At 46.0% G+C, this 10,697-nt stretch overlaps 1 long non-coding RNA gene across 1 annotated transcript; it reads right to left on the reverse strand.

Moving 5' to 3' along the window:
- Positions 1-266: 266 nt before the first annotated feature.
- LOC117796462 lies at positions 267-4,822 on the reverse strand. The gene is made up of 3 exons (XR_004620990.1): positions 4,599-4,822; positions 2,020-3,295; positions 267-1,285 (listed from the first exon to the last, which is right to left on the reverse strand). It is a non-coding gene; the product is annotated as an uncharacterized LOC117796462 (long non-coding RNA).
- Positions 4,823-10,697: the final 5,875 nt, after the last annotated feature.

Consider the following 10,697-nt stretch of genomic DNA (forward strand, 5'->3'; position numbering starts at 1 on the left):
CTCTGCCTTCGGCTCAGGTCATGATCTCAGGGTCCCGGGACCAAGCCCTGCATCAGGCTCCCTGCTCAGCGCAGAGCCTGCTTCTCCCTCTCCCTCTGCCTCTGCCACTCCCCCTGCTTGTGCTCTCTTTCTCCCTCTATATAAATAAAATCTTAAACAAAAAAATCCAGCCACTTTGTTTTCTTGTATTTTTGTAAAACAAGTTTATTGTGAGCTGGGTGACATAATCAGTCTTAGTTCATATAAATGTTAATTTTAGCTCTAATTTTATCAACACTTTACAGAGGTTTCTAAACATTTTGGGGAGACACACCCATTGGTAAAAAGTTTTGAATCATAAATACCCAGAGACACTGATTTTTTAGTTTGTAAGTTATAGATCTGGAAGTCTTCTAATATATTCTGAGCTTTAAAAAAGATACACGGAAACATCAAGTGAAACTGTGACTCAGATGAACATGCATGCAAGTGGAAGTTCTAACAGCTGTCCTTGTTCTGCAATTCATCACTTCCTGCAGCCTTTGGGGCATGTGCACCCCGCTTTTGACACCCCTGAGCTCATCGGAGACCTGGGGCTTCAGTGAGGTCCTCACGGGGAAAATGAAATGGTCCTTCCCCTCTTTATGACCCCGCCTGAGCGAGGCTGCGTCCGAAGTAAAGCCACACTGCGTAACAGTAACTTTTAAATATTCATTAGTATGATTCATTGTAATGTTTATTCCTTTGAAATCACAAAGGATGAATTATTTTTTCTAGGTAGAGCACAGCTTCGAGAAGATGTCTGCCATAATCACAAAAGGGAAGTAATGGATTTTGTATCAGGGCACATAAATGAGATCACCGACGCATAAGCATGCATAAATCTCCCATGTAGGGAGAAGATGGGGACCAAGGTTTACTGATTACCTGCCATGTGGCAGGCGTGACTTCAGATGGCTCAAATATGTGGAAAGAGATATGGCAGTACAGCTTTTACCTAAAATGTTTGGAACATAGCAGGTGCTGTGATTGTCTTTCTCATGGAATCGCCAAAACCACACGATTAGGCCTCAGTATCCTTATTGTGTACAAGTGGGTCACCTCGGGATAAGAGATGTTTAGCAACTTGGCCATGATCACACCCAGTAAAAGGCAGAAGAGGCCTTTCTGGTTCCATAGCTCTCTTCCTGGGGCTTTTGTCTTTGTTTTCTCCACTTCTGTCACTGTTTAACGGTGATGGGCCTCGCCACCTGGTTTGGTCGTATCATAGAGACAGTGGTGGTAGATGTCATTCCTATGACCAGACCTGCAGAACAGCACACGCAATCTTTGTTGTTCTGGCAGTACAAGCACGGTGGATGTTATAATTACGTCTAAAACATTGAAGGCATGCTTTCAAATGAATGACCTTTAGTCCCCTGTTTTTGGTGTGTGGGCAGCCATGGGCTTATGATGATTCCACGTGAAGATCTTCTAGGAGAATGGATTTCTTTCACCGTTTAGCTGTCTGTCATCTGTATTAGCTATCTATCGGGGTACACAATCACTCCTACAACATAGTCGGATATACCAACTACCTTTTTTCTAGGCAGTTCTGTCCCTTTACCAGGTGGTTGATATACCGTGTATGTACACAGTGTTTTACATGACTCCTCCTACTTATCGTATGAACAAGGCCTTTTCTGTGCTATGAAAGAACCTTGAAAAATGTCATATTGAATGAGCCGTAACCTTCCAATAAGTGGTTGTACCAGTTTAACCAACAATTGCTTTTTGGTGGTGTTTCCATTTTTTTTTAACCATAAAAAACAAAGCAAGGATAATATATTATTTTGGATCAAATTGTGTCCCCTCGAAATCTCTATATTGAAGTTGTAACCAACAGTATGTCTGTCTTTGGAGTGAGGGAGTAAGTCAGGTTTCAGCGAGGGCATAAAGTGGGGCCCTGATAGGGTGGGAGGAGACAGCGGACAGCTCCTCCCCCTCCCCCAGTGAGAAGGCGGCTGTAGGCAAGCCAAGAGGAGAGCTCCGGGCAGGCACCTGATCTGCGATCTGCCAGCAACTTCATCTGGGACCTCCAGCCTCCAGAGCTGCGAGGAGTGCATGTCTGCTGTTTACCAAGCTCTCGTCCATGGTTTGTGCTTCAGTGTTCCATCAGACCTCACTCAGGAGTAGAAATTCAAAGATAAAATAATTAAGAACTCAGCCTGGCTACGGCTGGGCCTTCAGGAGCCTCCGCCCCCCGAGACTTCACAGACTTTCACCCGCAGACCCAGCCCTGCCTCTCGGCGGCGTGTGGGTGTTCCCGGCACCAACAAGGGACCCTTGCTCACTACGATCAGCCCCCGCCACCAAGTGCTCTGGCACGGGGTAGATTTGCAATCAACATCTGATGCTGTTAACTGTGTCGTCCCACGTCACGGACTCTTAGCTCTACTTTAAAGGGCTTCATGGATTAAAAACACTTTTCTACTGGTTCTTCTATAATTCTATATTGAGAAGTAACCAGAGAATCACAGAAGTCTAAAGCTGGAAGGAATTTTCTGTCTGGCAGTTTTCAAGCTTGTTTTTGTTATTTTCTGTGAGCCGCAGTGACGGTCCTTCGAGGCACAGTTTGAAGGAGGTGGCTTGTAGGTGACGCAGACAGCCCCCCCAGCCCTCCTCTTGCCTGAAGCTTAATTTGAAAACCAATGATGTGGTCCAAAGTGCTTATCTAAAGTCTTTATTTACTGCCCTTTTGGGGATCTTCAAAAATGGTAATTCCAACGTAAAACAAATGAAAAAAGCATTATCCTAGGGTTTTAAAAACAGGCCAGGATATGTAGTAGGTGTTTGCACATTAAGAATTCATCTGCCCAAATCTCAAGAATTGGGAACTAACCGTGTAGGCGTGAACATGACCCTGGATCCAAAAGGGCGGTTACATTCAACACCATCGGACCTCCCAGTGGCGACGGCGGTGGGAAGCACACAGGTAAGAACAGAAGAGGGAGACCTGGTGGTCTCAGTGAACAGGACTGTGCCTTCCACCTGCATTCATGGGATCATGGCTCCTCCCCGGCTTCCCTCCCTCTCTCCATGCTACTCCCCCTGCTGTATGGGGCTCCTGGTATCCCATCACTTGCCTGTTAGATCAGGTCAGTTTCTGCATGTTCACGACCCAGCAGACTTGCCAAATCACTGCCAGGGAGTTGGCATCGTGGGGCATTCTGTTGGTTTTCAGGTGTTATATGGTCGTGCCGCATCCCATAGCTTTTCTAACGTTATGAATCCATTCAAGCCACAGTGTGCAAGGACTTCCTGGGCGTGTCGCGGTCTACTCATGTCAGGAGAATGACAAAGGTGAACAAGACACGGTTATAATCTTCCATTAAGAGGTGAGGCAGCCTGGGACTCAGTCACAAAGGAAGAAAAAATAATGTATATTCCAACTATAGTTTCAAACGGTCATAGAATTTAAAAAAATAACCTATTTTTCTTTTAATAGCCAAATTCAAAAAGAATATGGGAGGTGGTTAAATGTTATGTACAGGGCTTTAAAAAGCATTATTTTAGGACGTCAGAATGTAATAAGTTAAACATATGCTTTCTGCATTTTTTTTCCGTTTTAACATAGTTAGGAAAAGTCATTTGGCTTCTAAAATGCTACCAAAGTAAAGTCGAGTCAAACATAGGTTTCAATGAATTTTATCATTAATTATAAATAGGTTGCAAAAATATAAAAAAAACTCCAAACCCATAGGTTACGATTTGCACCGTCGATGAGAAAAGAGGAACTAACAGAAGATTATAGAAACCACAATCAAGGTTTTGAAAACTTTGTTTAAAAGGCCTACTAGGAGATTAAAAAAATATATAAATATGCTTGTTTTACCAAAAAAAAAAAAATAGAATTCCTCCTTCCGCCACCTCCTCACTCTCTATTCTTCTTAGAATTCGTATGTTAAGTTTACATGGTTCCCTTTCCAGTATGTTTATTTACAACACTGTCACTGTTTCCATAGTTATGCAGAATGTCTGTTTCCATAGCAACACTCTTGGTTTCCTAAACAAATAGTATCACAGTGTTAATCTTGTTTCAGTGTTATTGTACTATGTTATTAGATACAAAATTCAAAAAATAATTTAAGCAGGGTTTGAAACTAGGTGGGTTGGTTTTATTGCCTGGTGCTTTCGATATTAAATTTCAATTTCATATTAAAATACACATCCATTTGAAAAATAGTGGGGCTTTTGCATAGTAAACATGATACCGATTTTATTCGCTAGTTATAAAACACTGTAATTTAATAAGAGAGTGTTCCAATACATGAGCAATATGCAGGGAGAGGCTTACTATCTTCAGATTAAAACGACAGGCTTTCAGTTGGCCGGGGTGACTTAGCTTCCCCAAATCTCGAAAGTCATTTACAACCTACCCGCGGCAATATTTCCCTTTGCCATTTTTGCATTTTAAGTAATTTCTACACGTTTTGCCTTTTATTTTGGAGCCCCCAAGGAACAGCTGCAAAACGGACTTCACGGGGATCTTAGTACTTCCTTTTCCTCCAGTTGGAAAAAAAAAAGAGAGAGAGAGAAATGAGTAGGTTTTTGTACTTTTCGTCTATACGTTTGCTTACCACTGCCCTTCATTTCTTCTCCTGGGAGCAGAACTTTTGGACTCTTTCAGAAATGGGACTCTGCTTTTGCTCCAGCTCTGGGGCCTCCCACGGGCCCTGAAGAAGATCACCAGTGCGGGGTTGTTTCTGTTACTTAACAGAAGTCAGAGGCGCCCTACAGACAATCCCGTAGCACTGCCCTTCCCTGCCAGGTGCTTGCAAGTGGGCCGCTGGGCCCTGCAGACCTGGGTCTCCGCGCCCTGCAACCTGGCCCTTCCCCGGGTCCTGCAGAAAGCCGCCTCTCACTTTCTGTTTGATTCTGTCTTCCTTTAAGAACCTATTTAAATGACTTTCCCTTCCTGAAGTTAGCATGAAAAGGAATCGATATGGGGGTGGGGGAACCATATAATAATTTACAAATGGGAAAGAGTTTGCTCTGCTTTGAGGAGTCCGTGATGAACCGAAGTCGATGTCACGACTTGGAGCCACCCGGCTCTGGGGTGCCAGCCTGGAGACCGTCGGCCTCTGAGGGAGTGGAGCCCCGCTCAGGCGTCTCCTCGCTGCCAGGGCTGTGGTCCCTGTTACCGGGCTTCTCTGAGCCCCTACCTTCCTCCCTATAAAACTGGGAAAATTCTACCCACTCTGCAGCTTTGTGGGGAGATGAACGATACTAAAAAAAAAAAAAACCCAGCATAGTAACTTGCTAAGCATAACCTTGTTACACGTTACTGATTTTCCCTTCCTCCTTTTGATGATTTGAAGTGTGGGCTCAGAGAGAGCCTGGTGCCTCTGGAGCGCTGCGGGGGAAGTATCTGTGAAGGCTCAACACTGGCGGGGGCCTTCGTCAGCCCTTCCCCACGACCATCCCTTCCTGGCCTCCCTGGGACAGGGAGCTTCAGGTTTTCAGCTCAGAGGACGCAAACGTTCAGACTTCCCAGAGCTGCCCTTGTCTGTGTGGGTCCCCCTATTGGCTTGAAGTTTGGGAAGCCCCAGCGAACGGGTGCTCCCTGCCCGCCATCCCTGCAGCGAACCAGTACCCCAGTGTCCCCAGGACACAGCAGGCATCTGGGGACCTTGTAGAAATGCCGATTTGGGTTCAGCACGTCTGGGTGGGGCCCAAGTTTCTGCTTGGTTGACAGGCTCTCGGGTGACACCCAACTGGCTGGTCCAGGGACCTCCTCTTGAATAAGAAGGATCTAATAAACTCCCAGATCAGAGCTTTTCTCAGATTTGTCGAGACCCTAGTTAGGGGCCAGTTCCCATAACGCTGGGTCCTCCAACTGCTTTGGCCTGGGCGTATTTGGGGTTCTTATTCTGGTACAGGGTCCAAACCATCCATTTTCATTGAACCTGCTGGCTTCCTTGTAGGATGGAGAGGCTGGGCTTATCTGGAATCTCCTGGGTCCCTTTCAGTGATCAAATGTGTCACACTTCGTCTTTCAGATGTGGACCAAATCTGGGAAGAAGCAAAATTGCATCAATTTGAATTGTCATCAACCAAATTCTGTTCAGTGGATTTGAATCTCCTGGGAGCCCAAGGGTCAACATGATTCAGTTCTCTGAGGAAAAATGCATAACATTTATCAGAACTGGTTATCAGAAATAGTGTAATACCCTGATCAGAAACTCAGGGACTTATTTATGAACGAGTTTAGAAGCTGGCTGTTTCATGTAACCATCAAAAATTACAATTTAATTAGTGTTTCAACATTCTCTGAGAAAGGGTGTTCCCATTTCTTTCTGTTGTGCTGACGGTAGAACACGTCCAGGGAAGTTTTCTTAGACAATATTATGTTTGGTTCCTGTTCTCTTGCACTTCAGAACCCCGTTGGCATTTTACTTATTATATGTTAATAGCAATGGTTCTTGAAAAGGAACCTTTTAATGGCATTTCACTCTTCTCTGAGATGATATTTTAAAAGGAAATTGTATCTGAAAGGTCTAAAAAAAACCCCACCAGGGCTTTCTAGGGGATTTTGTCATTCGTGTTTTCCTTGCTTATGATCTCATTGTCGAGGACTGTGTAAGCTTCTAAGAATCAGTGGATTGTGGTTTCTAATAAATATATGCAAACAGAATTATTTTCACTTTTATTCATATGCTAAATATATTCACCCAACTGGCATTGACCTCATAATAAATCATGACGAATCTATTTGCCCTTCTCAAAAATAACAATACAATTGTAACAAAATCAATTCCCTTCGGAAAAGAAGGCAGCCGGTGTTGTCACAGTGGCTTGCCTGCCCCGGAAAATACCCTGTCAATGAAAAATCACATAAACGTATAAAAAATGTGGATGAAAACAATATCCTACCCACACAGTGAGGAGCGTAAGAGCTCCTGAAAATTAAGCGCTTACTATCTGGCTCCTACCGAGTGTTCAATAAGACGTACGGCTATTACCCCTGGCTCTTATCTCACTATTTATAGTCTCATCTCGTTGTTTATAACAAGTAGGACTAAAGCAGCAAACACCATCCCCAACTCTCTCTGCACGTGTTAAGATAGGAATGTACATATGTGTATACCTAATCTCTTTCTTTGAAGGAGGGCCTTTTCACAGATGATGATTTCAGATGATAGTGGGGAAAACCTGACCCAGCACAGCAGAAGGAAATAATGCAAATAGTCTCTGAAAGCCTACAGTTACTTGATTTGAACGTCCAATTCAAACAGATAACCCTTCTCAGGGTTTTCTGATCATAGACTGTCATATGGAAGATTAGGATTTATAAAGAAACTTTTTCTTTTCTTCTTTTTCTTAAGATTTTATTTATTTGAGAAAGTGGGGGAGAGAGAGAGCACGCGTGTGTGAGTGGGGGTGAGGGAGGGGCAGAGGGAGAGGGAGAAGCAGACTCCTTGCTGAGCAGGGATCCCGGCTCTGGGCTGGATCCCAGGACCCTGAGATCATGACCTGGGCCTAAGGCAGACACTTAACCAACTGAGCCACCCAGGCACCCCAAGAAACTTTTTCAAATAAAAGAGCAGAGTATCTCAATGGAGAAAAAATTCTATGCTCGTAACACACATAAACAAACGAGCGTGTATCCTTCTATGTGAAAGACATGTCTATTTTTCCTGTAAGCAAAATGATTAAAAATCAATCGCATCCAGTTGTATGGTTGCTTGTGTTGTATGGCACTAACACAGGAGCACTGTTTTCACAGAACAAAGAAGAAGGAGAACTTCGGAAACAGTTGGAGGTGAAGCCAATCTAGCATTCCAAATTTCCAAATCCAAACATTCCGTTTCATGGGTGGTTTTCACTTCGGAAGGTTATTAAGCTCTTCTCCTCTGCTTGTTCTGGGTAACCATGAGGGGGCACGCGCAAGGAAATTCTCCATTATTTGGTGGGGCTTTTCCATAGTTTATTTGCGCAAGGTGATGCTCGGAGGATTTCCCCTGCATAAAAATACATCCTGATAGTTATGAGGTTGGCTAAAAATTAACAGCAGCAGTGGAAGGAGAAGCTGGGGAGTCTTGTTGGAAGGAATAGTAGCTGGAGGCATCTCAGGAACGTGATTAAGGACACGAACTCAGCTGTCCGATGCCCGGGTTCGAATCCAGGCTCAACCCTTCATGAGCCGTTCGACCTGGAGAAAGTTCCCTAGCTTCTCTGTACCTCAGATTATTTACTCATTGTTGTAATCAGGATGTTCCAAAAGGCTATTGTAGGAATAAGCATAACAGTGAACATGAAGTGTTAGCACCGTGCCTTACACACAGTAATCAATGCATGTTAGTAATTATTGGAAAATGAATCATGTTTCCTATAACTGCCATTGAGACCATTAGTCATTTACAACAGTTTTATGAGCTGCTTCCTATTTTGCTAAAGCTGATTATAAACTTATTACAGTTTGATCTTATAATGTTGGCAAATATTTAGCCAGCCTGAAGCTCCTCAGTCACGGGAGGATCTCAAATTCTAGAAGGAACTGAGTCATCTGTCAGGTACTCTTTGTTCAGAAAGGGCTGTGAAGATCAGGAATTTTAAGATACAGTCCAGATGGCTTGGACAGTAAATAATTCTTCAACTCTGGGTTTCACTCTATCAACAGAATTCCAGTAGTAACCATTTAACCAATGGTTTTAGCCACCGTGGCTGCCATAACATACCACAGATCAGATGGCCTAAACAACAGATTTATTTTCTCATAGTTCTGGAGGCAGGAAGTCAGAGATCAGGTCATGGGCAGCTTCGGGTCTGGTTTACAGCTGGCTGTCTTCTGTGTCTTCACCTGGGCTCTCTCCCATCTGTGCTCAGAGAGCAGGCATGTGGGTCTACGTTCCTCTTCCTGGACCAGGGCCCTGCCCGTATAAGCTCATTTAACTTTGCTTCCATAAAGAGTCTATCTCCAAGGGGCGCTTGGGTGGCACAGCGGTTAAGCGTCTGCCTTCAGCTCAGGGCGTGATCCCAGCGTTATGGGATCGAGCCCCACATCAGGCTCCTCTGCTATGAGCCTGCTTCTTCCTCTCCCAATCCCCCTGCTTGTGTTCCTTCTCTCGCTGGCTGTCTCTATCTCTGTCAAATAAATAAATAAAATCTTTGAAAAAAAAAAAAAAGAGTCTATCTCCAAATGTGAGCATATGGCAGGTCGGACCCAAACACTCCGTCCCTAGCACTAATCCGTAGGGCTGTTTCTTCTGAAGACATCTTATAAATCCAGAGCAACATGACAACATTCCCGTCCGGCGCTCCTGTCCTCAGTCCTTCCGTGTCCCCACCCGGACTTTCTCCTGGTCCGTGGTCCTGGTGTGTGGCAGGTGGACACTGGGGATCCCTCAGGGACTTCTGTCTGTTCTTCTGTCTGATAACTTCCAACATCAAACATCTGCATGAGTCTTTGGGATGGTTGACGGCCATGAACCTCCACTCCCTTGGTGTTCCCTGTGCTTTCCTGATTGGTTTTGATGACCCCGCTCATTCTCTTTCTCCTGGAGAGGGAACAGCATAGTGAGGATTACCACAGAGCCTCCCTGAGGTCGTTAGGCCAAGAAGAGCCAAGCCCTGGGGACACAAGTCACGTGCGGTTGGACTAGGAGACAAAGGCTTGTGAGCAAATGAGAAGCACCCAGTCGGGGTGAGTGAGGCAGGGCGGGCAGCGGGAGAGGTAAACCACAATGCAGTGGCTGCACGGGGCTCAGCGGATCCCACAGGTAGCCCTGAAATGGGCACAGTGTCTCAGAGATGCTCCCGGACAAACTGAGGATGCACGACTTCGTGGCCTGCATGGGCCCATCACTGGATTCTGGCTGCTCCCAGGGGCTGCTGTATCTGGAGCCTATTGGCTCCTACTAGCCGTGGGCCATTCCAGGAGGGCCTGCCCGGGGCTGGGGGTGGTGCTGAGGGGGCAGCCGGGCAGTACGGCCAGCACCCACTCAGTGGGAATTGGACTGGTCTGCTAGCATTCTGCTCTGGACTGTATTGGTCGGTCCATTTTTGTTGGCCGTGCACTTTGTGAAGGTATCGGTTAAGGACAATTTTGAGAAAAAATTTTGTGCATGAAGCCTGGGACCCCACTTCTCCAACAATGGCTTTTCTGAACGGTAATCATAGTTTTTAAGGTAAGTTTAAAGGATCCACTTGGAAGCGGATAGCATTCCAATTACTTGGACCGCGAGCGCACAGCATGAAGGGCTGGCGACCACCAATAAGGGGGCCAACAGGACAATCGAGCAGGAAAGACATAGAACTGAGGCCCACGTAGGGAGCAGTCGCAACCCCGGCGCCAAGGGAATGGAGGGAATGGCTCCAAGTAGGGGATCCGGGGCCAGGAGCCCGGTCTCTGGAAGGGTGTCTGTGGGACTGGGGCAGGTGTCAAAGTTCCGAGGGCTGGGAGACTCCACGCTGGAACCAGAGCTGCTCAAGGAGCATCGTTGCTGGTACGACAGCTGTAGAGACAGGAGTCCCAAGAAACCCAGAGGCAGCCCGCAGGAAGACTGCGGGTTGGGAGTCTCTTTCTTCTCCGAGCCCACGGGCTCCAGCGAGTGGCTCTCTGGCCAGGCTGCCCAGGCTGCGGCCTGCAGGCCGGCGCAGCATCACAGACCCAGGCGGCGGGCCCGGAGCTGAGACTCTCGGCTGACGTCCACTACGTTGTGAGCATTTTCCTGGGG

The sequence above is a fragment of the Ailuropoda melanoleuca genome, chromosome 15 (assembly GCF_002007445.2).
Source record: "Ailuropoda melanoleuca isolate Jingjing chromosome 15, ASM200744v2, whole genome shotgun sequence".
Lineage (NCBI taxonomy): Eukaryota > Metazoa > Chordata > Mammalia > Carnivora > Ursidae > Ailuropoda > Ailuropoda melanoleuca.